The sequence below is a fragment of the Protopterus annectens genome, chromosome 7.part0 (assembly GCF_019279795.1).
Source record: "Protopterus annectens isolate FY-2018-M chromosome 7.part0, PAN1.0, whole genome shotgun sequence".
Classification (NCBI taxonomy): Eukaryota; Metazoa; Chordata; order Ceratodontiformes; family Protopteridae; genus Protopterus; species Protopterus annectens.
In genome coordinates, this window is record NC_056739.1 from 1392054568 (window position 1) to 1392077093 (window position 22526).

The window sequence follows — 22526 nt, forward strand, 5'->3', positions numbered from 1 at the left end:
CGGATTCCAAAGTCCGGGTCTGGCTTCGGCTGATGTCGCACTCCACCCGACGTCATCTCTGTTGGTCTTCGGGTATAAAGGCATCAGCCGACGCCATTTTCCTCAGTGTTTCTTGCCCCAGATGCCAGTAGCCCTCTTGCAGGCTAAAATTTGGATAGATGCCAATGTTTCCAAATAGATAGAGGTAAACACAACAATAAGCATGTATGTACATATACACAAACAAATACACCATAAAAGACTCCCCCCCAACAGCTAGCTATTAGAAGGGTAAACACCCTAGGAGTACCACAGAGGGATGGAGGGAGGTAATCCTGACTGCAGATGCTATCCAGTTCGGACATCTACATTTATGGTAGGTACAAAACTGTACTATGTCCTTCATGGATGCATCTGCAGTCATAACAAGTGGGTAGAATACCATAGCCAACTAGGGAGGAGGATAAAAGTAGATTATGGTGTGTTTAGGATCCCTTGCAGTACAGCAGTGGCAAACCCTGCTCGGGATCTGGAATATAGAGGCAAATTATAATGCTTGGCAAATGTATGCACGGAGGTCCAAGTAGCCGCCTCAATAATGTCTTTGGTTGCCACTCCTCGTAAGAAGGCTGTGGTAGTGGCTGTTGCCCTTGTAGAATGAGGTCTTATGTTCTGTGGAATTGGTTTTCCATGGAAGGAGTAACAGAATCGTATGCAATTTCCTATCCATTTGGAGATTGTCTGTTTGGAAATAGCTTTTCCTTCCCTTCCTGTTGCATAGGCTACAAAAGTTGGTCAGTCTTTCTGCTATTTTTGTTCTGTCCAAGTAGTAGCGTAGCTGTCTATGTACATCCAAGGTATGCAGTATTCTTTCCCTCTGTTTTGTGGGTTGGGAAAGAAGGTAGGTAGGTGGATTGCCTGGTTTAAAGACACTCTGGATACCACCTTAGGCATAAATGTAGGATTAGTCCTCATGGACACTCTATCTTGGTGGAAGATTAGGAAGGGTTGCACTGCCATTAAGGCCTGTAGTTCTGAAACCCTCCTTGCTGAAGTAATTGCCAGTAGGAAAGCAGTTTTCCATGACAGGTGTTGTAGGTCTGCTGTTGCTGCTGGTTCAAAGGGTGCTAGTGTCAACTTTTCTAGCACAAAGTTTAAATCCCAAGCTGGTAATGGTGGTTTTCTTGGAGGTTTTACATTCTTGATTCCTCTGAGGAATTGCCTGAGCAAAGGGTGCGAAAAAACAGGTGTATCAAAGCTGTATTCTGCTGAAATAGCTGATGCATGTATCTTGATGGAGGAGTAGGACAGGCCTGAATGAAGAAGTTCGCCAGATACTCCAGAATGTTAGGCATATCTATGTTTGACACATCTTTTCCTCTTTCCGCACTCCAGATGACAAACCTTTTCCATTTTCCAGCATAGTTCCTTCTTGTTGAAGGTCTGCGTGCTTCAAGAATAATGTCTTTAACTCTTTGGGAAAGTTCTGGAATAGCTGCTGTTATGTGATGTTCCATGCAGTCAGTTGCAAGGTTTTAGGTTTGGATGTATGATGCTGTAGTTGTTCTGCGTTAACATCAAAGGCATCAGGGAATTGTCCACATATTGTTCGAGACATGCTCCTCAGTAGTGGGTACCAGTGTTGTCTTGGCCAGTTTGGAGTTATCAGGATTATCCTTGGACGTTCTTCCTTGATTTTCAGTAGTACCTTGTGTATCAAAGGAAGAGGCGGAATGCATATGCTGTTAGGCCTTTCCAGTTGAAAGAGAGCGAATCCACTTTCCATGCTAATGGGTGGAATGTCCTTGTGCAGAATTTTTGAGCTGGTGATTGAGAGGTGATGCGAATAGGTCTATCTGTGGCATTCCCCATTTCTTTGAGATGGTCTTGAAGATGTCCGGGTGAAGCTTCCATTCGTGGGCATCCAAGTGGTTCTGCTTAATATGTCTGCTAGGGTATTGTCTTTCCCTGGTACAAATATTGCCTGTAACTGGATGTTGTAGCTGAGTGCCAGGGTCCACAGCTCCAAGGTCATTCTGCATAGGGGGTATGAATGAGTGCCTCCCTGTTTGTTGATGTACCACATGACTGTGGTGTTGTCTGTCCTTATCATCAACTGGCCCTCTTTGAGAAATGGTTTGAACTTTTGGATTGCCAGTTTTACTGCCAGTATTTCTTTTAGGTTGATGTGCAGTTGAAGTTGATCCTGTGTCCACAATCCTTGCACGCATTTGTCCAGCATGTGGGCCCCCCATCCTAGGTCTGAAGCGCCTGTTGTGATGGTCTGGCTTGCTTGACATCTGCAAAGGGTAGGCCTGGGTTTGACTGGCATGCCTGAGCCCACCATAGGAACTCCTGTTTTAAGCATGGAATTAGTGGGATTTCTGTTTCTAGACTGTGTCTGTGTTGGGACCATAAATTCTTTAGGTACCACTGTAGTTTTCTCATATGTAGTCTGGCAAATGGAACCAAGATTATGCATGATGCCATGAAGCCCAAGGCCTGCAGTACTTTTCTTGCTGTTAACTTGTTCAGTTTTGTTAGTGCCAAGAAGTATAGAGGGAGTTCTTTTGTTTTTCTGTAGTCAGGAATGCCATTTGTTTTACTGTGTCCAATTCCGCCCAAGAATGTCCTTGTTTGGGATGGTATCAGCCTTGACTTTTGTAAATTGACTGTGTATCCCAGTGCTTGTAGCAAGTAAATGACCCTTTGTAAATCTGTTGTCAGCTTGCTTTTGTTGTCCCTTGTAGCAGGCAGTCGTCCAGGTATGGGTAAATTTGAATTCCTGAAGTCTGCAATGGGCGATTACTGATGCCAGGCATTTTGTGAATACTCTGGGCGCAGTAGATAAGCCAAAAGGCAATGCTGAGAATTGATAGTGCTCTGATCCTGCAAGAAATCTGAGGTATCTTCTGCAGATTGGTCGAATGGGGACGTGCAGGTATGCCTCCTTGAGATCTAGAGTTACCAGCCAAGACTCCTTGCCCAGCATGGGAAGAAGTTGCTGTAAGGTCAGCATTTTGAATTTTGGGACAATGATGTATGTATTTAAGGTGGACAGGTCGAGAATTGGTCTCCAACTTTTTCCTTTCTTGGAACTAGGAATAGTCTGGAGTAGAACCCCTTCCTTGCTCTGCTGTTGGCACTCTTTCCACAGCTCTCATGTTTGCTAACTCCATTATCTGGCGTAGAGCCTCTGGTTTTTGATTTGGAGGTAGATTTGGCATTCCTCTTTTGACTGGAAAAGTGTGGAAGTGAAACCGTAACCTTGATCTATGGTTTGTAAAATCCACTTGTCCTTTGTTATGTAGTGCCAGTTCTTTGAAAATAAGGTTAACTTTCCGCCTAGAGGAGCTGCTATTTGTTCCCTGGTAGGCGGATTTAGGGTTAAGTCACTGTGGTTGTGTTGATGTAGTGGCAGTGGCTGTGTCTGTGCCTCTGTTGTTACCTTGCCACTGTCTTCCTCTGTAGGCACCTCCTCTGGATTGGTTTCTGCCTCTGGAACGTCTATTCCTGCCCCTTTGAAATTTTGTGGAGTCAGGAAAGGACCAATTTTGGCAGGCCAGTTCCTGCTAAACCTTGGGGTTGAACCTGCAAGAAATCTTTAACAGTTTGAACAGATTTTGCCTTTTCTTCCATTTTCTTCATAACCTGCTGGGCAGATGTACCAAACAAACTTGTCTTGTCCATAGGAGCATCTAGCAACTTAGCTTTAACATGATCCGGTAAAGCTTGTTCCTTTAGCCATGCATGCCTTCTTATCACTGTGCCTGTCATGGCTGATCTAAATGAAGCCTCCAGTGCATTATAGCCACATTTTAAGGAATGGTTGCTAACCTGTTGTATGTTATTTACCATCTCTAATACATATTTCTTATAAAGAGATCCATCAGTGGTTAGTTTTTTAGTTAACTGATCCAGCATAAACTCTTGGTATTGTATCATGTGAAACTGACAGTTTAAAGCTCTAGCTGAGAGAGTAGCTGAAGTGTAGACCTTTTTACCCCATCTGTCTAATGACCTTGCTTCCCTTTCAGAAGGAATAGGGTTTTTAGCTATGGTCGCGGCTACTGCCTTGGGGCCCTGGGATATAGTTTCTGGGTCTGCAAGTGGAGCCTTGTAAAGGTGGTGATGAGTATCTGGCACCCTGTAAAATCTGTCTGGTTTGGCTGGGGCTGGGGGTGAAGAATCTGGAGTGGAGCAAACATCATTGAAAGCATCATCCACCACAGAGAGAACAGGGGGTATAGCTAAGGGCCTGTGCTGTGGGAGGTGCAGAAAAGTCCTAAGTCTTTTTCTGGAGTCTGAAAAATCCTGTTGCTGCCATTGGAACTGTTCTCGCATGGCATGCAAGGTTTCCCCAAAGGAGAATTCTTCTGGTGGGGAAGCAGCTGGGATGGATTCTTCAGCATCAGAATCTTCAAAATTGGAGAAGGGAGCCTCTGGCTGGTCAGTTATGTCTGATTCATCAGCAGAATCATCAGAGGACACTGGCTCGGGGCTCTGCCCTAGGTCTCTTCTCTGGGGGCTGAGAGGCCCTGTCTGGGTGAGATTGAGATCCTCTAATTAAAGAAATTAAATCTTCTGCCAAAGTAAGCATTTGAGAACTAGAAGAGGGCCTGGATGTGGGTGGTTTAACAGGCACTGTTTTAGTAGTCTTGGCTGCTTTAGCCCTGGCGAAGGCCTTAATGGACATGGCTGCTGGAGGCCTAGCAGCACCACGTGCTGGGGTAGAAACATCCAAGGGGATGGTGTCTGATAAGTCAACCACCGTAGTGGGTAAAATTTCTGAAGTCGTTTCAAGAGTTGTAGCAGGGGCCTCAGTTGTAGGAATAGGTTCAGCTGTACTTTGTTCAGTTTTCTCGGTTTGCGCCGAAACCGAGACACTCGCGGTTTGCTTGACCATGGTTTCGCCGAAACCGGACCGCGAGTGTCGGTCTTTATCTTTGCGTTTTGCTAGATTGGGAAGTCGGGGGTTCCGGCGGCATAATGTACGCAAAATCAGAACCGAAAAACTGTTCTGCAAACTCCGACCGACGCCTAAGCGTTCGTCAGTTGAAAGAAGCACAGGCCGAACAGGCTGCTACGTCGTGGGCTGGGCCTAAACAAGGCAGACAGTAAGAGTGGAAATCTTTATGAGGTATTTGTTTCCCACAGTTTAAACAATTGTTAACTTTTCTGACATCGGCTGAGGCAAGAAAGAGTCCCCAATGGGGTACTTAGCTTTAGAAGTCTTCGAAGTAGTATTCGGTAGAAGTAATCTCTGGATCCGACCGACCGGCACTTGCGAACAGCTTCTGCTTCGGGCGCCACGCGGCAAGAAAGACTGAGGAAAATGGCGTCGGCTGATGCCTTTATACCCGAAGACCAACAGAGATGACGTCGGGTGGAGTGCGACATCAGCCGAAGCCGGACCCGGACTTTGGAATCCGGCCGACTGAAGGGCTGCCTGACGACAGGACAACCCACTTGTTATGACTGCAGATGCATCCATGAAGGACATCAGCTTTTTTATTAAGTGTCTAGTTCCAGCTTTTGTGTTACGTGCATGCACCGCCTGGCAGGTTAATCTTTTATACAACTGTTTCTTGCCATCTCCATTTCAAACTATGTCACATCTTGCAGAATTTTGTTTTACTGAAAACTCTCAAATAAAAATACACGCACAAACACACTCAAACCCAATACCCCCTAAAACCTACTAACTTAATAACACACACAACTATGTACATCTTCAAAATATTGGAGTTTTACCCCTTAATAGGAACATAGGTTCCAAACTGACAGCCACACACACAGACTTGAGCTAAACAGAATAAAAGTTTATCCATGCTAAGACACATGGTAGAATTGACATCTGGTTTTGTCTCATAACTGTCCCAGCTGGGAAACACTTTAATGCTTTCAGAAAACATTTTCTCCAAGCCATTTGTCTATCAGATTGTCTTCTAGTGACATGAGAACCAAATACAGGGCTGTTTGCTAGAAAAAAAAGACCTTATAATATTCAATATTCTTTTTCATTTACTTGCTTTCCGTCAAAAATTGTTACTCTACAAAGCTAACACAGTCATACCCCTATGCAAGAAAGAGAAAAAGCACACAAATTTTTCTTGTCATGCTCTTTTAACCAGATCCTTTTTTTTTTTTTTTACATCGCAGTGTCCAGATTTCTTAAAACTACACAAGGAGAAAGAGAGAAGAGATAAAGAAACAAAAAGAATAAACAGAAACATATTTTATATTAGTATCCCCATTACACTTAATAATAACTGAAAAAAAATACTTTATAACATGAAGGAAAAAATCATGCACCACTTAATACTGTTAAGAAAAAAATTTTACTTATAGTTAACTCTCTCCCTCCTCTTCTCCTCTCCAGAGGATTTTTCTGAACATTAATGACAAAGTACGGCATATGCTTTAGAGTCCTCTACAAGTTTAACAAAGTCCAAGAAAGTCCATTAGTTCCAGATTATTGGTTCTATTTCTGTTCATCTCACTCTCCCAAACCCTGTCTCAGCTTCATCTCCAGTGCACTTTTGATTCTTCTAGTTAACTTCTGTGCTACTTTTGATCTCTCAATAGTTTTCTGTTGAAACACTGGGAAAGGTTTCACTGGCACAGTCTCTCTGTGGTCTTTATTATCAGAACAAGAAGCAGAATCTCCTTCTGTTTCAGAGCTTACTTTTTGCTGGGCAAACTTTTGTATTTCTTCCTTAGCATGTACTTCATCAAAAATGTTTTTGTTCCTCCACGGAAAAATATTTGAGGACAGCTGGGTACAGCAGTTTGAATTTCAACATCTGCTTCTCGGCAAGCTCTATATAATGGAATAAATGTATTCCTCTTCTGCCTGGTGTGCATTGAGTAGTCATTCTCCACAAACAAACACTCTGCTGCCTCCCACTTTTAGTACTTTGTCCTTCTGCCACAATTTTGTCAGAATCAACTCTTTCTGCCAAGACTGCATTTTTACTATTTAAAAGGTCTAGGTTGTTTTTTCACAGCCAGGTTTGGAGGATACGCACGATGTGCCCTTTCAATTAACAATTCTTGCTGTGGAATACCAGTCCAGCTGCTTATATGTACTTTCATAAAATTAATAGTCTGTTCCTTCCAGTTTCTCTGATACAGCAGAGAATCTAAGGTTTTACCAATGTGCTCTGTCCTCCAATTCTATTGTTTTTTGTAACATCTCTTCTTGTGCAGTATAATATTCAGTCAACCTTTTCTTCATTTCAACCTCTGAGTTTTGCAGTTCTGTCACCTTATCTGAATATTTGTTAAAAGCTTATTCAATTTTTTCCAGCTTTTTATTGTTTGTGTTAACATACTCTGTGTTTCATTTATTTTAACCAGGTCTGTGTGCAGCTGCTTTATACTTTCCTCTAGGTTACTGAAGTCATGTCTGTAACTTGTACTGCTTTTTGAACAACTAGAGTACTTTTCCCAGTCTGTTTTTTTTCCTCAACTTTTGTAGCTGATTTTCCTCCATATCCTTTATATTTCTTTTTTTCATACCATCTAGGCAGTGCACTTACTAGTCAGTTACTGAAATTTACCCAGAAATCTAGGTCCACTGACTTTCTCTGCTAAGTTTTTGTTTTCAGACTGGGAGAGCCAGAAATAAGCTGTTACTCGATATGTAGCCATCTTGGAAGTTCTAACTGATGCATGTTAGCAACATTAATAATAATCTTTTTAATGGAAAATTATGTTCCCACAAGATTAGTGCTGTTATTACGACACCTGTGATTATTACATGTTCAATGATATCACCAATCCATAACTGTTAGAGTGTATAGACCACCAAAGTCAAGTGGTGATGACCTAGAAGAATTCATAAATTTCTTGCATGAAACATAGGAGGGAAGAATAATGGCTAAGGATTTAAATTTACCAGAAAGACTGGAATAATATTGATTCAACATGAGTAATGAAATTATTTACAATGTATGATCATAATTCAACATTAGTACAGAAATCATTTACAACATATGACCAGGAACAATTACATCATATTGTAAAAAAAATTACAGAGGAACAGAACATAATATACTTTGGACTGTGTTCCTAAAGAAATTATTCCTACTTCACGTCAGGTTAATTGATGTTCAGTGATCAAGGGGTTATAAAGGTTAATTTGTTGCTACATAATTCTGCCAATCTGAAATCTAGACCAAAGCACAGAAGATTAAATTACAGTAAAACTAACTGGAGTGATGCATTCAGTGGAAAAACTGCAAAGGAAATGTGGTATGTAAAAAAAAATCTAAGAAATTTTTATCAGGATGGAGGCATGCAGCATCATGGGGATATATTATTATAAGAACAATATACCAGATTAAGGTGAGAGATAAAAAATGGAAAACAGTTCGAACTACAACTTTTGAAAACTGAAATAAACAAATGTGGACAAACAAATTAAGCATAGTGCGAGACAAGAGATGCAAAAGAAATGGAAGGAGTAAAGACATGCAAATTGATAAACTGCATGTAGATTCAAAAATGTATTCTCTGATACAACAGATTATAGATATATTTACAAAATCTTATGCAAACAGTGACTCCACAAATGGGATGTTAAGTTGTCCTAGTGATATCCAGGTAACCTCAAATGCTGAGATCAGATTAGATTATATTGAAAAACTATGCAAACTGGATAAAAAAAAAACAGAGGAGTATTAATGACCTGACACCACTCCGGGAAGAACTTACAGTACCATTATATCTATTACCTACAAGGTCTTAAGACATATGGGAAGATTCCTCAAGACTGGAAGTGTGCTTATTAAACCTGTCTTTAAGGGAAAGGAGAGAAAAACAAACCCAGGGTCATCTAGACCCTTAAGTCTACTTTCATGTTGTGGAAAAATAATGGAGAAGATAACATTGGATAAGTTATTGTTGAAATGGAAAGGTTAGGGCTTGAAACCAAATATCAGCATGCATATGTTGAAAATAGATATATTACTACCTGTAACATGATGTTCTATAACAATATAGCAGTGAAAAATGAAAATGTTTCTTGTGGCGTAAAATACAGATTTAACTTCAGTATCTGACAGGGTCATACATAAAACACCGATCAATAAATTAGAGCTAGGTAATGATGTAGTCTTGATAAGATAGATAGATGCATGGCTTATAAATAGGACATTCAAAAACACATTTCTCCCACGCAAGTATGGATCGGTGTTGGGCCAAAAAACTCAACAGCAAAAATGAATAGCCCGCACTCAAAGTCTGCTCTCATTATTAAATATAACATAATAAGAAGTTATGTACCTACAATAACGTTCCATGTTAGTTGTCTTCTTCTCGCCTTCTTTCTTGCTGGTTGGGTTCGGAGCCGACCCTCGGCTCCGATTCGGCCATCTTCAAAAGCTCGAGAGCTACTTACTGGCTCGAGGCCCCCCTATATCCCATGATGCCTGGCGCTAGATACCCAGATCTCGTTTGGTAAGTCTAACTGCAGACATAAAAATAATAATAACAATACAGGAATCCTGTCCTAGATTGCATAAATCCTACTGGAGAGACCACTAGTCAGAAGGAATAGCCAGAGAAGACTCAGCCAGTGGGAAAAACATAATGAACTCTTCTTGGTCTACTAGGATAGGGGGATGGAGGGTGGGACGCAAGAAAGAAGACGAGAAGAAGACAACTAACATGGAACGTTATGGTAGGTACATAACTTCTTAATGTTAAGTTGTCTATCTCGCCTTCATTCTTGCTGGTTGGGACAGCATCCCTAGCACCTCAATCCTGGGTGGCTCATCGGAACAGACTCTTCAGAACAGTGGAACAAAAATCAGCTCTGCTCCTGGAGGCCATGTCCAGCTTATAATGTGAAATAAAGGTATGAGGACTGGCCCATGTAGCTGCCGCACAAATAGTTTCCATTGGCAATCTTGCCTGAAAAGCCACTAGTAGAGTGGCCTTTCGGTTTAGCAGGAAGCACTTTATTCCTTAGCTGATATATAAATGTAATGATAGATGTCAACCACCTAGATAAGGTTACTTTCGACACAGGTAGACCTTGTTTACCCTCAGCATAGGACAGGAACAGCTGGTCTGATTTTCTTATTTGCTTAGTTCTATGCAAGTAAAAGCATAGCTGTCTATGAACATCCAACTGATGCAATTTGTATTCCGCCTTGTTGGAATAATTTGGAAAAAACACAGGCAGATCAATAGATGGATTCAAATTATTGTCAGAAGAAACCTTTGGAAGGAAGGAAGGATTAGTCCTGAGAGACACTCTGTCACTGTGGAAAACTAGATAAGGAGGGCGAACACAAAGAGCCTGAAGCTCAGAAACTCTTCTGGCTTAAGTAATTGCAACCAGAAAAAGGGTTTTCCAAGAAAGAAACTTCAAGGAACAAGAAGCTGCCGGTTCAAAGGGGGGCAGCATCAGGGAAGCTAAAATCAAATTTAGATCCCATGGAGGTGGGGAATCTCTCACTGGGGGCCTGAGTAAAGTAGTCCCTTTGAGAAAAGCTTTACAAAGCTTATGGGACATAATACTAGTATCCGATAGACCTGTATGAAAATTTTAAATTGCAGCTAACTGAACTCTAATCATGGCAGAAGAAGATCCAGCACGAAAAAGTTCAGCTAAAAAATCCAAAATATGGTGCACAGGGGCTGAAAAGGGATCTATATTCCTAGCCTCTGCCCAGAAAGAGAAACGTTTCCACTTACTAGCATAAGTCTTTCTAGTGGTAGACTTGTGCGATAAGATGATTTTATGCACCGCGTGGGAGAAGTTCGGAAGCCTGGCTAAGGTCGGAAGTGGAGCAACCAAGCAGTGAGCTGGAGAGATTGAAGGGATTGGTGCAGCCCGCCTGATTGATGGATCAGGAGGTCTGGAACTGGGTCCAGGGTCCAGGGCTGCTCCAGAAGGTAATGACGCAGGAACGGGAACCAAATTTGTCGAGGCCAGTAAGGGGCAACAAGGATCATCTTGCATCCCAAAGTGGTAGCTTTCTGTATCAATTTGGGAATCAGGGGGAATGGAGGGAATGCATAAAGAAGTCCCTGAGGCCAATCGTGAACTAGAGCGTCTCTGGGGGAGTGTCCAGGAGGAGAGAGAAGAAATTGTTGCATTTGCTGTTGAAGGGGGTGGCAAAAAGGTCGCAGCAAGGCTGACCCCATTTGCGGAAGATTTGGTCCGCCACTGTCTGATTGAGATACCACTCGTGAGGCATGAGAATTGCTTGAGGCATGAGAATTGCTCTGCTCAGCCTGTCCGCTATAACGTTGGACTTCCCAGGGATGTGCGCTGCTATCAGAAACCGTTGGGAAGAGATCGCCCACTGCCAGAGTCTGAGTGCTTCTCGACATAGGGGGTAGGACCTGGTTCCGCCTTGCCTGTTGATGTACCACACTACCAACATATTGTTTGTTTGAATTGCAATGGTCCCGGTAGGAAGAGAGTTGTGAAGAGCTTGCAAAGCCAAAAGCACTGCCCTCATCTCCAAGACATTGATATGCAGATGGTACTCGTGAGGCTGCCAGGTGCCTTGGACTGTTCTGCCCTGAAAATGCCCCCCCCCACCCGATCAGGGAGGCATCCGTGGTCACCATAGCCACTGGAGGAGGAAGAGCAAATGGTCTGCCCTGTGGTACTGATGGGGAAACCATCCACCAAGCAAGCTGGTTTTTGCATGTCTGTGTGATCATTATTTTGTGACACATTGGAAGTTGCTGGAAAGACCACTGGGTGAACAGCATCCACTGAAGAATCCTCATATGAAAACGAGCGAGGGGGACTAGTATGATAGCCGCTGCCATGAGACCCAAGGTCTTTAGGATGAATCTGGCCTGAATTTTTTTGCATCCTAATAAGACCTGGACATGTCGGCGAATGCCTAGCACTCTGTCTAATGGAAGTCTCGCTGACATGGCCTTTGTACTTAAGTTTGCGCCTATAAAGGTAACAGATTGACAAGGCGACAATGCAGACTTTTTGAAATTTATTGTGATGCCTAGTTTGGAGCAAGTATTTAAGGTGCTAATTGATTTATTTTAATTTAAACTGATGAAGTCCTGGTTTATGTAGGACGAAAACGCAGTTGTAGTAAGGAGCGTTTATTCGTAGTGTGTTTACAAGCTTCAATAAACTTTGCATCTTTGGAATTATCCTTCGTTTCCTGGATATTTATATTTATTGGTATTTGCGTGCTTTGAGATTTATTCGTAGTGTAGTCTCTGGCTCGCAGCAGGTGATGCCTGGTGGTTGCAGTAAGGAGCCAGTCGTCTAAATATGGAAACACCTGGAATCCTTGCCGTCTCAGGTGAGCGGTAACTACTGCCAAACATTTGGTGAACACCCTGGGGGCTGTGGTGAGACCAAAGGGCAGAGCTCTGAACTGATAATGACTGGCTCCCAGCCAGAAACGGAGGAATCTTCTGGAGCGTCTGTCCATTTTGATATGGTAGTATGCGTCCTGAAGATCTATGGAGCACATCCAATTGTCCTGACCCAGAAAGGGTAAAATGGACTGTAGCGTGACCATCCGGAACTTCGTTCTTTGAACAGACCTGTTTAGTCTGCTGAGATCCAGAATGGGTCTCCAGTCCCCTGTCTTTTTTGGTACCAAAAAGAACCTCAAGTAAATTCTGGATCCTTGCTGGTCTGCCGAGACTGGCTGGATGGCTTTTTTTCTTAGCAGTTTTGAAATTTCTTGAACTGCTTGATCCCTTAGATTGGGTGGAACATCTGGAATGGATTTGTTGAAAACGTAGGGAGGGCGAAAGAAAGGGATTTTGTAACCTTCGGATATGATAGACAGTACCCATTTGCCTTCTGTTATACTTTGCCAGGCTTTTGGGTACAGCGTTAATCTTCCCCCGACTGCCTCCAAAGGTGGACAGCCGGGCAGCACCTCAGGGATGCTGGAAGGATATGTCAGAGAAAGATTCTCTTTGGCCCTGATTTTGTGGACCCCCTCTGCCCAAATGGCGGCGTCTATTGTTGTTCCCTCCTCTGCCCCTGGAGGGGAACTCTCCACGTGTGCCAGGCACAGCTCCCTGAGGTTTCTGGAACCACATCTTCCCACTCTTCTGACCCTTGGGATACGGTCATGAAGGAGTGGAAAAACGGACTCCCACAGCAGAGAGAGTCTTGCCTTCCAGCTCACACCTAGTAAGGGTATCCTTCACCTGTGGTCCAAAAAGAGCAGAATCATCAAAGGGGGTGTTTGTGAAAGACACCCTGAAGGGTTCCGCAAAGTTACATAACCGCATCCAGGCATGCCTCCTCAAGGCCACACCTGTGCCTGCGGCCCTACTCGCACCATCGGCTGCGTAAGAGATGAGCCGCATGGAGGAGTTTACTACAGAATTAAGAGTCGCCAGCTGGGAGGTAACCTTAGCCTGGATCCCACAGCTGATGGATCTTGAAGGGTATCTCCTAGCTCTTTAATGAGATCCCTTTGAAGGTGGGTAAAGTGGCACAAGTAGTTCAGCAACCTCATGGAGAAGGTCGCTGATGCAAACATCCGTTTCCCATATCTGTCCATCGTCCTAGATTCCTTATTAGGGGGACGGACAGAAGAAGAAGTTTCAGCCAACTAGGGGGACGGACAGAAGAAGAAGTTTCAGCCAACTACTTTTTTGTGGCCGCTGCTACCACCATGGCATCAATGGGAACACCCTTAGTCAGAAATTGCTTGTCTTGTGGTGCAGTAATAAATTTTGTGGGTCTTCGGGGGGTTGGTTCCACTGTGTCTGGGGCTGACCACGCCTTCCGAGCCACCACAGACATCAGTGGATCGAAAGGCGGAGACACCCAGGAGGTGGAGGGTCGGGAACCAAATGTGTCCAGGAATACAGACTCATCCTCGGAAGGGTTAAGGGTAGTCCAGTTTCCCCTCTGCCTAAGTATCTCAAGGATGTCTGAGAAAGAGACGTCCTCAGAGGGGGATCTCGGGGACCCTTCTGAATCCTCCAAGTCGGTATCTGAAGTGACAGACTCAGGGGAGTCAACATGCTTCCTCTTGCATTTCCTCTTTCAAGGGGGCTCCTCTGAATGATCGGGGAGGCCTCGGAAAAGGAAGATACACCCAATGGGTGCCCTGGAGCGCTTGTTCCCCACGCTTGTGGTCTGGAGGAGGGGCAGAGGCAGACGCAGGCACCATGGGGGGAGGAGCCGATGAGGCTGATTGTGGGGCTGACTCATAGGCCAGCACACTCCTCATGACCTCGAAGGCGCCCCCCTCCGGATACCGGAGAAGGCTCTGGTTCCGAAGAGACCGGGATCCTTCCCGGCACAGAGAGAGACGGCTCTGAGGCCGATGGAGGAGCCGAACTCACCTGCGCCGAAGCTTGATAGGGAGAACGGGGTCGGACAAGGGTCCGATGCCACTCGCCCCCTCGGAGCCGACGAGGGAGTCCCGGCGCCTAGATCCCTCCAAGGACAGCACCATGGATGAGATCAGAGCCGACGAAGGAACCGAAAGGGTAGATATCAGCGCCGACTGTTCCATGATCCGAGCCCCAGCAAGCTCCGGCTCCGAACTCTAGGGATGAGTCGAAGGAGGAACTATTGCAGAGACAGGCGGAGCCGAACCCTGATGAGGGAGGTTGGATAACATTTTAGCCAGGGCCTGCGATTTTAGAAGCCTGCTCACCACTCTCTCCAAATCATGGTCAGATACTCTAGAATACTGAGAAGAGTGGGATCGGTGACTTCGCTCCAAGTGTAACAGAGGCGACCCCGGAGCAGAGTGTATCGACTCTAGGGATAGAGACCTAGAGCGTTTATGACTCCCTGACAGTTCCGACACCAGAGTCGGGGCAGAGTGGGAGATAGGTACTTCGGTTTCAGTCGGAGCCGAAGTTGAAGCAGACGCCACACCCAACGATGGCTCCGAACTGGGAGCCGGCGGCTTCGTTGGCTTAGAGGGTTTAACTGACTTAACCTTAGCCAGTGACCCTTCAGGTTTGAGCAAACCCCTAAGGATTAGCTTATTCCTACGCTCCGGCAGGACTCTTGGACTAAAGGCGTGACACACCGAACAAGAGTCCTGCAGGTGTAGGGCGCCCAAACAGTAGACACAAGAAGTGTGACCATCTGTCAGTGACATCTTCTGACAGCATGAGTCACACTTCTTGAATCCAGATACTTTCGTATCTTTGGGCATACCTGTAAACAGAAAAATCAATTTACAGAGAATAAGTAACCAAAGGGAAATAGGTAACTAGTAAAAAAAAAACACACACACTCAACACAAGTTACCACACCCTAACAGCACACACACTCTATTACTAAGAAAAGGTAATTATACCTACTAATCTACCACAATTTCTAACAAATAAACTATTATATAAAAAATTGAAACAAGGATTAGCCAATAACTAAAAATGGCTACCTTTAAAAATAGAAACGGGGGAAGGGGAGGGGAAAACTCTCGAACAAGAAAATGAGTTTTCAAGGGAAGGAGACTAAATACAAACAGCTTACTATAACTACTGAAAGTACACTATCTTAAACACCAACTATAATATAAAAAAATGTTATACAATGACAATAAAATTGAAAAATATGACCTGAGCCAGTAAAAGCAATCTCGCAGCAGAAGCGGCAAATGAGATCTGGGTATCTAGCGCCAGGCATCATGGGATATAGGGGGGCCTCGAGCCAGTAAGTAGCTCTCGAACTATTGAAGATGGCAGAGTCAGAGCCGAGGGTCGGCTTCGAACCCAACCAGCAAGAATGAAGGCGAGATAGACAACTTAACATCATAACATATACGTTATAAAATAAAACACCCAAAGGTGAATGTTGTAAACATAGCATACCGGTTTCGGCAAAAAGTCTTCATCAGTGCAGTAACCCAGTAATACCACAATGACATTAAATACTGCTCCCTTAATAGCTATTAGTTATTATAATTGCTCATTAAGACTTGGTGCAAATAAAGCTCGCAACTTAATAATCCACATTTGTTCTTTAAGATTTAACAATGCATGCCATCCCACTTTATTTGCATTTAAATAAATTCTTCCATAATAATACAGATGAATCTAGCAGAGGCATGTTTCACAGTATGCTTGTATAAAGCACTCGTAGATTTTGCACATCGAATATCACTCAAATGCACAGATATTCTAGACTTAAAAGGACGGGAAGTTTGCCCCACATAAAATGCTGAACATGTGCAAGTTGCCAAGTATATCACCCAGTCACTCCTACAATTTCCATATATCAAGATATCAAAAACTACTGAAGTATTCCAAGATGTAATATGTTTATCCTTCCTGACAAACTTACAAAGACTGCAATGTCCACAAGGGTAACAACCTGTCACTATCTCACCATCCAAACTCAGTTGGCGCTTACCCCTATCTTTATCCCCAGTTTTTTATAGTGGTTAAACCAACCTGCCATTGTTCTACCCTTCCTATATGAAAAAAAAAACATTTAGGAGGTATCAATTCCCTTAATCTGTCATCCATTAAATAAATATCCAAATGTTTGTACACCAAATCCATAAAAAATGATGCATTACTGACAAACTTCTTAATAAATCTAATAGGTTGTCTCGTATTATCCGTCACTTGATATTTTAATGTAGATCTTTGCACCTGATTTGCTGATGTAAGAGCCTTTTTAACAATATATAAAGGATACCCTCTATTACAAAATCTCAGAACAAGAGCTTGTTCATTTTGTTCTAATTCCTGTGTAGATAAACATTCTTCTAAGCCTAAAGAATTGTGACTTAGGGATATTAATAATAATATGTCTTGGATGACAACTGGTGGCATGCAGTAATGTATTGAACTGTGGATACTGATATTTTCTAAACAAAGAGCTTAGTCCCATCACGCAATGCCATAACTTGTACATCCAAAAAAGTAATACATTTTGAATAATTAACAGTAAAATGGATGCCCCACTTTTTCTCATTTAAATATTCCACAAATTCTTGTAGATAAACCGAATCTGACCTTCAAACTAACCGGCAGTCATCAAAATTCCTACGCTAGACATCCACAGAGCCCAAAAATATATGAGAATCATCATATATAAGCCGTTCTTCAACATAACCCATAAAAACATATATTGCTGCAAATGAAGCCCCCATGGCAGTCCCCTTTAATTGTAAATAGTACTGGTTACCAAAATAAAACACATTTTTGGTAAGTACATGCTCAGTTAAAGTAAAAAAGTGTTGAATCCTGGGCTATATAAAAAAGCCCTATTCAACCAAAATTCCAGTGCCAAAACACCCGCCCAGGGAAGAATATTAGTATACAGGGCAGAAACATCAAGGGTATATAATAACCAACCATCTTCAATTTGCATATCTTCCACTATATTAAAGAAATTCAGTTGTATCCTGAATATGAGAACACATGTACTTCAACAGTTTAAGATACCTTGTGAAATAAACTGAAAGAGGTTCAGTTAATGACCCCTTACCCGTAACAATCGGTCTGCCAGAGGGCTTCAAGATTTTTATGGATTTTGGGCAACATATAGAATGCTTGTCTAGCTGAATCCGGAACTCTAAGAATCGGTGGTCAGAGAGTGGACAAGGGACCTCATTATAATACATATCCCAGTTACTCTTGACCACTGCTTCCCCCTTATCTGCCTTATTAATAACTAACTCTATTCTAAACTTAAATAAAGATTGCTGCTGTGATCTTGACAAATGATCCCAATTCTTATTTCTATTCAAATTATACGATCCTGACAAATGATCCCAATTCTTATTTCTATTCAAATTATACAAAAAATGCAAGTGTTTCAACACTTGATACTGAAAAACTGCAGCATTCTTATTAGAAGGTGGCATAAAGGAGGATGGTCAAAATCTAAACTCATTATGATGCAAGTCCACAGAAGGTTGTTGATCAAAATACAATCTTAGATTTAACGTTCTACAAAAATAAATGAGATCTTGTGCAAAAGTATATTCAGATACAAAATAACTGGGAATAAACCCCAGCCCTTTATTTAGTAATTTACTTTCTGCTTGTGACAATTGTACAGATGAAATATTGTGTACATTCTGGTTCACATTTAGTTGTGTACCATCATTTGCAATAATGTTTCTAAGCTTGCTACCCTCACATTTGTGTTTACGTCCACCCCTTCTAATTCTCCAAAAGGGACATCAATATTTGCCTTCTTTGTTAAAGGGGACTCTGAGGGTGCTGGCAATTCAGTGTCTGTGGTGGAAGAAAGTTCATCTGCAGAAGAAATAGATTTCTTCAGAATAGACTTCCTTCTCTTATGTTTAAAAGTCCCTAAAGATGGAACCTTATTCTCAGCTTCACTGTTTTCTTGTATTCAAATGGTTTTCCCAAATAATCCTTGACATCACGCTGAAATTTTCTAATCATCCGAGATTTCATATCTTTTCCCACCATTATTAAATTCTTTTAGACAATAAAGAAATTTGCTCAGAATATATAACATTGTTTAAATGGTTTAACAATTTCACATAACTCAGTAATAGTGGTGGTTAAACTAATATTTTTACGTTCATAAAAGGAGGTTAAATATCTTAAATTACACTGAAGCCATCTGCTAGGTCTCCTGCCATTCCTGAAATAACAAATCATCTATCCCCTTTACATATGGTTGAATTCCTTTGACTTCAAACATGGAGACCCCTTGGAGTAATATTTTTGGTGAAATAGGCTTTAAATAGCCTTAGACGCCACACATGCATTCTCAACTCTCTCATAACTACAGATGAATGCTTTAAAATATCTGTACATGAAACCAAACTAGCCCCATCCTTAGTCTGATTACTCACACTATCAGATCAAAAACATTTAAATTATCCTCATCAGCCAATAGACCTTCCAAAAGCTGAGTCATATCCATAGGAAAAATACACCCAACACCTTTCAATATAAGCCCCCTTCACTCTTATTCCAACTCACAGTAAAGATATAATATTACACAAAACCTTTCATGAGAGTATATACGTAAGCAGCTGGTACCACTTTACAAAGAATGTCTATTTTGGATAAAACAGTATTATACAGTTGGCAACAAAAATGCAGATGCATACACGTTATTATTCTGAAAAAATGTCCATGAACTTCAACAAAGCTTGACGAACTGTTCGTATGGCAGAACCCTGCTGAAATGTCACTTAAACTTCTAACGCGAATCGTGCAACAGCTGTTACAAAAGAAAAGCTCTTAAGAACATACACAGCCACACCACGGCTTTCCAATTACAGCAAAAAGTCCATAGGCTGCTGAAAATGCCAGTTTAACACTCTGGGCAAGACCAAGATTCGTACTTGCAGTCAATTCATCGGCACAAACCACCCCTTAATACTGTTATAATCATTAACATAATTAGTGCAAAATGGCGCAAAAACTACAAAGATTATATATGTGCCAACTCTAAAGATTTTAGTATAAAATTGTCAGCAAACACCTACAAATAGGACATGGCAAGTATACAGCAATTGAACAGGTAAAATTCTTGGTTACAGTCAGGGTGTCCAGCAGGGCTCTGTCCTAGGCCCTTACTTGTTTACATTGTTTCTTTCAGACCCATCTTTTTCATCTGAGGTGTTGTACAGTCTGTATGCAGATGACAAGAAACAGGTAAACTAATTACATATGCTAGAGGTAGGGCATGTCTGCAAGAGAAGTTGACTAAAGAAACCAGTTGGGCACAGAAGAATATCCTGATAAATACATCAAAAACTAAGCACATCAGACTTGGGAAACAAACTGAAATGTGAATAATGAATACAGCACAGAGTGATCAAAACTGTAGATGCATTTAAGAAGCTGGTACATGGGTAAATCCAGCTTTGAGTTCTTCTAATCATATCAACCAATTAGTCAATGATAGTTACAGAAGTGCACATCATCATTTCTGATTTCCTAGGCTTTATAAATCTTGTATAAAGTCAATGTTTGTTAGTTAGTTACATTACACCCACATTTGAGTACAGAATAATATGGATACCTTATAAGAAAATAAGCATGAGTAAACTGGAAAGGGTACAACAGCAATATATCCAAGCTTATACAGTGTCTCTCAAACATTTAAGATAAGCTCTTCTTTAGATATATAGGGTATTTAGAGACACCTACCTCTGGGAATGTGTGGGGCTATCAAAAAGAAGAGAATCAGACAACCTATGCAAAAGATTTTATAGGAATGAGAAGTGTACTAATTGGTTCTCAGAGAGCAGCGGATGCATGGAACAGACTGCTAAATTACATTAAAGCAAGCACTAATTTAGATATTTGTAATAGCCCGGACACTTCTGAGAATAACTATTTTGGTATATTGGCAGGCTATAAATGTTTTAATGCCTGTGCCTGAAATATTTGTATGTATGTATGTATGTAAAAGGAGGCAAGTACAGCTTGCATAATTCAGGAGGGATAAGCTTTCTTTTTGGTGGTCTAATATAAAGGAAACCTTTCAAAACTATTTCACCTCAAACTGAGAAGACAGTGGTGGATCCAAAGAGAGACAAGCAAAAATGACAGATGATTTTTAATGAAAGAAAACATTAACCCAGTGTGAGCAATTCACACAAATAAACCGAATATTTAGAATACTCATCTGATAAGGGTCCTGGTTCAGTCTATGGCACCAAAGAGAAAACCTCTTCCATTTGGAAATAAGAAGTTATGTACCTACCATAACGTTCCATGTTAGTTGTCTTCTCTCGCCTTCTTTCTTGCTTGATGGGTTCGGAGCCGATCCTCGGCTCCGACTCGGCACTTGCTAAGCTCGAGAGTCACTTTTACCAGCTCGAGGCAGCCCCATATCCCATGATGCAAGGCGGTAAATACCCAGATCTCGTTTGATGACAAAGGGCAATAGCACCAAGCATAAAAACACTTCCAAAAGGAAGAAAGAAAACTTACAGGATGGAAGAAGGACCAGGTCTGAATGGTCTTCAGCATAATAATTTCTTATAGAAAGGTCTGTCCAGGCCTGGGGAAGGAGGGAGGGTCGAAGAAAGAAGAGAGAAGACAACTAACATGGAACGTTATGGTAGGTACATAACTTCTTAATGTTAAGTTGTCAATCTCGCCTTCATTGTTGGTTGATGGGACCAGCCCCTAGCACCTCTATCCTGGGTGGCTCAATGGAACAGACTCTTGAGGACTGTAGAGCCAAAACTGGCTCTGTCCCTGGAGGCCAAGTCCAATTTGTAATGGGAAACAAAAGTATGAGGAGTGGCCCAAGTGGCCGCTGCACAAATAGTGTCTAAAGGAAGTCTAGCTTGAAAGGCTGTAGAAGTAGCTAAGCTCCTAGTTGAATGTGCTTTAGGTTTTGAGCACAGCTGTTTTCCCCTGAGCAGATAAATTTCAGAGATGACCAAGAAAGCCATCTAGACAAGGTCACTTTAGAGACAGGAAGGCCTTTCTTATTATCCGCATAGGAAACAAAAGTTGATCAGATTTCCTAAATTTTTTTGTTCTGTCCAAATAATATCTGAGTTGACGGTGGACATCAAGATAATGTAGTTTTTGTTCGGATCTGTCTGAATAGTTTGGGAAAAATACAGGGAGATCAATGGATTGATTCAAATTGGTCTTTGAGGCGACCTTAGGCAAAAGGTCGGATTAGTTCTCAATGATACTCTGTCTTTGTGAAAACCAAATAGGGGGTCGAACCGATAGAGCATGAAGTTCAGACACCCTCCTGGCCGATGTAATAGCCACTAGGAATAAAGTTTTCCAAGAAAGAAATTTCAGGGAACAAGAAACAGCTGGCTCGAAGGGGGGAAAATTCAAGGATGTCAGCACTAAATTTAGATCCCACTGAGGAGGAGGATTCCTGATTGGAGGCTTTAGCAGGAAAATTCCTTTCAAGAAGGCCCTGCAGAGCCTATGGGACATAATATTGTGATCTGCAATCCCGACATGAAAGTTCGAGATAGCAGCCAATTGAACTCTGACTGTGGAAGAAGAGGAGCCTGCATGAAAAATCTCTGCTAAGAAGTCCAGGACTGCCTGAACAGGGGCAGTGAAAGGATCAATATTCTTGGCCTTAGCCCAATAAGAGAAACGTTTCCATTTGCTTGCATAAATCCTCCTGGTAGAGGATTTTAAAGAAGCTACTATGATGTCTCTAACAGGGTTAGAGATCAAAGGAAGCCTGGCTAAGGAAGGAAGTGGAGCAACCATGCTGTGAGGTTGAGAGAAGGGATAGACCGGTGCAGCTGACCGGATTGGTGAATCAGAAGATCTGGCACTGGGTCCAGATGCCACGGCTGCACCAAAAGGTGACGATGGAGGAACGGGAACCAAACTTGTCGAGGCCAGTAAGGAGCAATGAGAATCAATTTGGCTCTCAAAACGGTTGCTTTCTGGATAACTTGAGGGATCAGAGGAAATGGAGGGAAGGCATAAAGAAGTCCCTGGGGCCAATCCTGGGTCAGAGCGTCTCTGGGGGGATGGCCTGGAAGAGGGAAGAGAGAGAAGAAGTCTGGGCATTTGCTGTTTTGGGGAGTAGCAAAAAGATCGCATCATGGACGACCCCATTCCAGAAAAATCTCTTCCGCTATAGATTGCTTGAG

General features: G+C 42.3%; 1 protein-coding gene across 1 annotated transcript in view; it reads right to left on the reverse strand.

Moving 5' to 3' along the window:
- The window catches only part of FOXP1 (forkhead box P1), a 5351121-nt gene that overhangs the window by 5259994 nt on the left and 68601 nt on the right, over positions 1-22526 (reverse strand). The gene's annotated exons all lie outside the window — the stretch shown is intronic.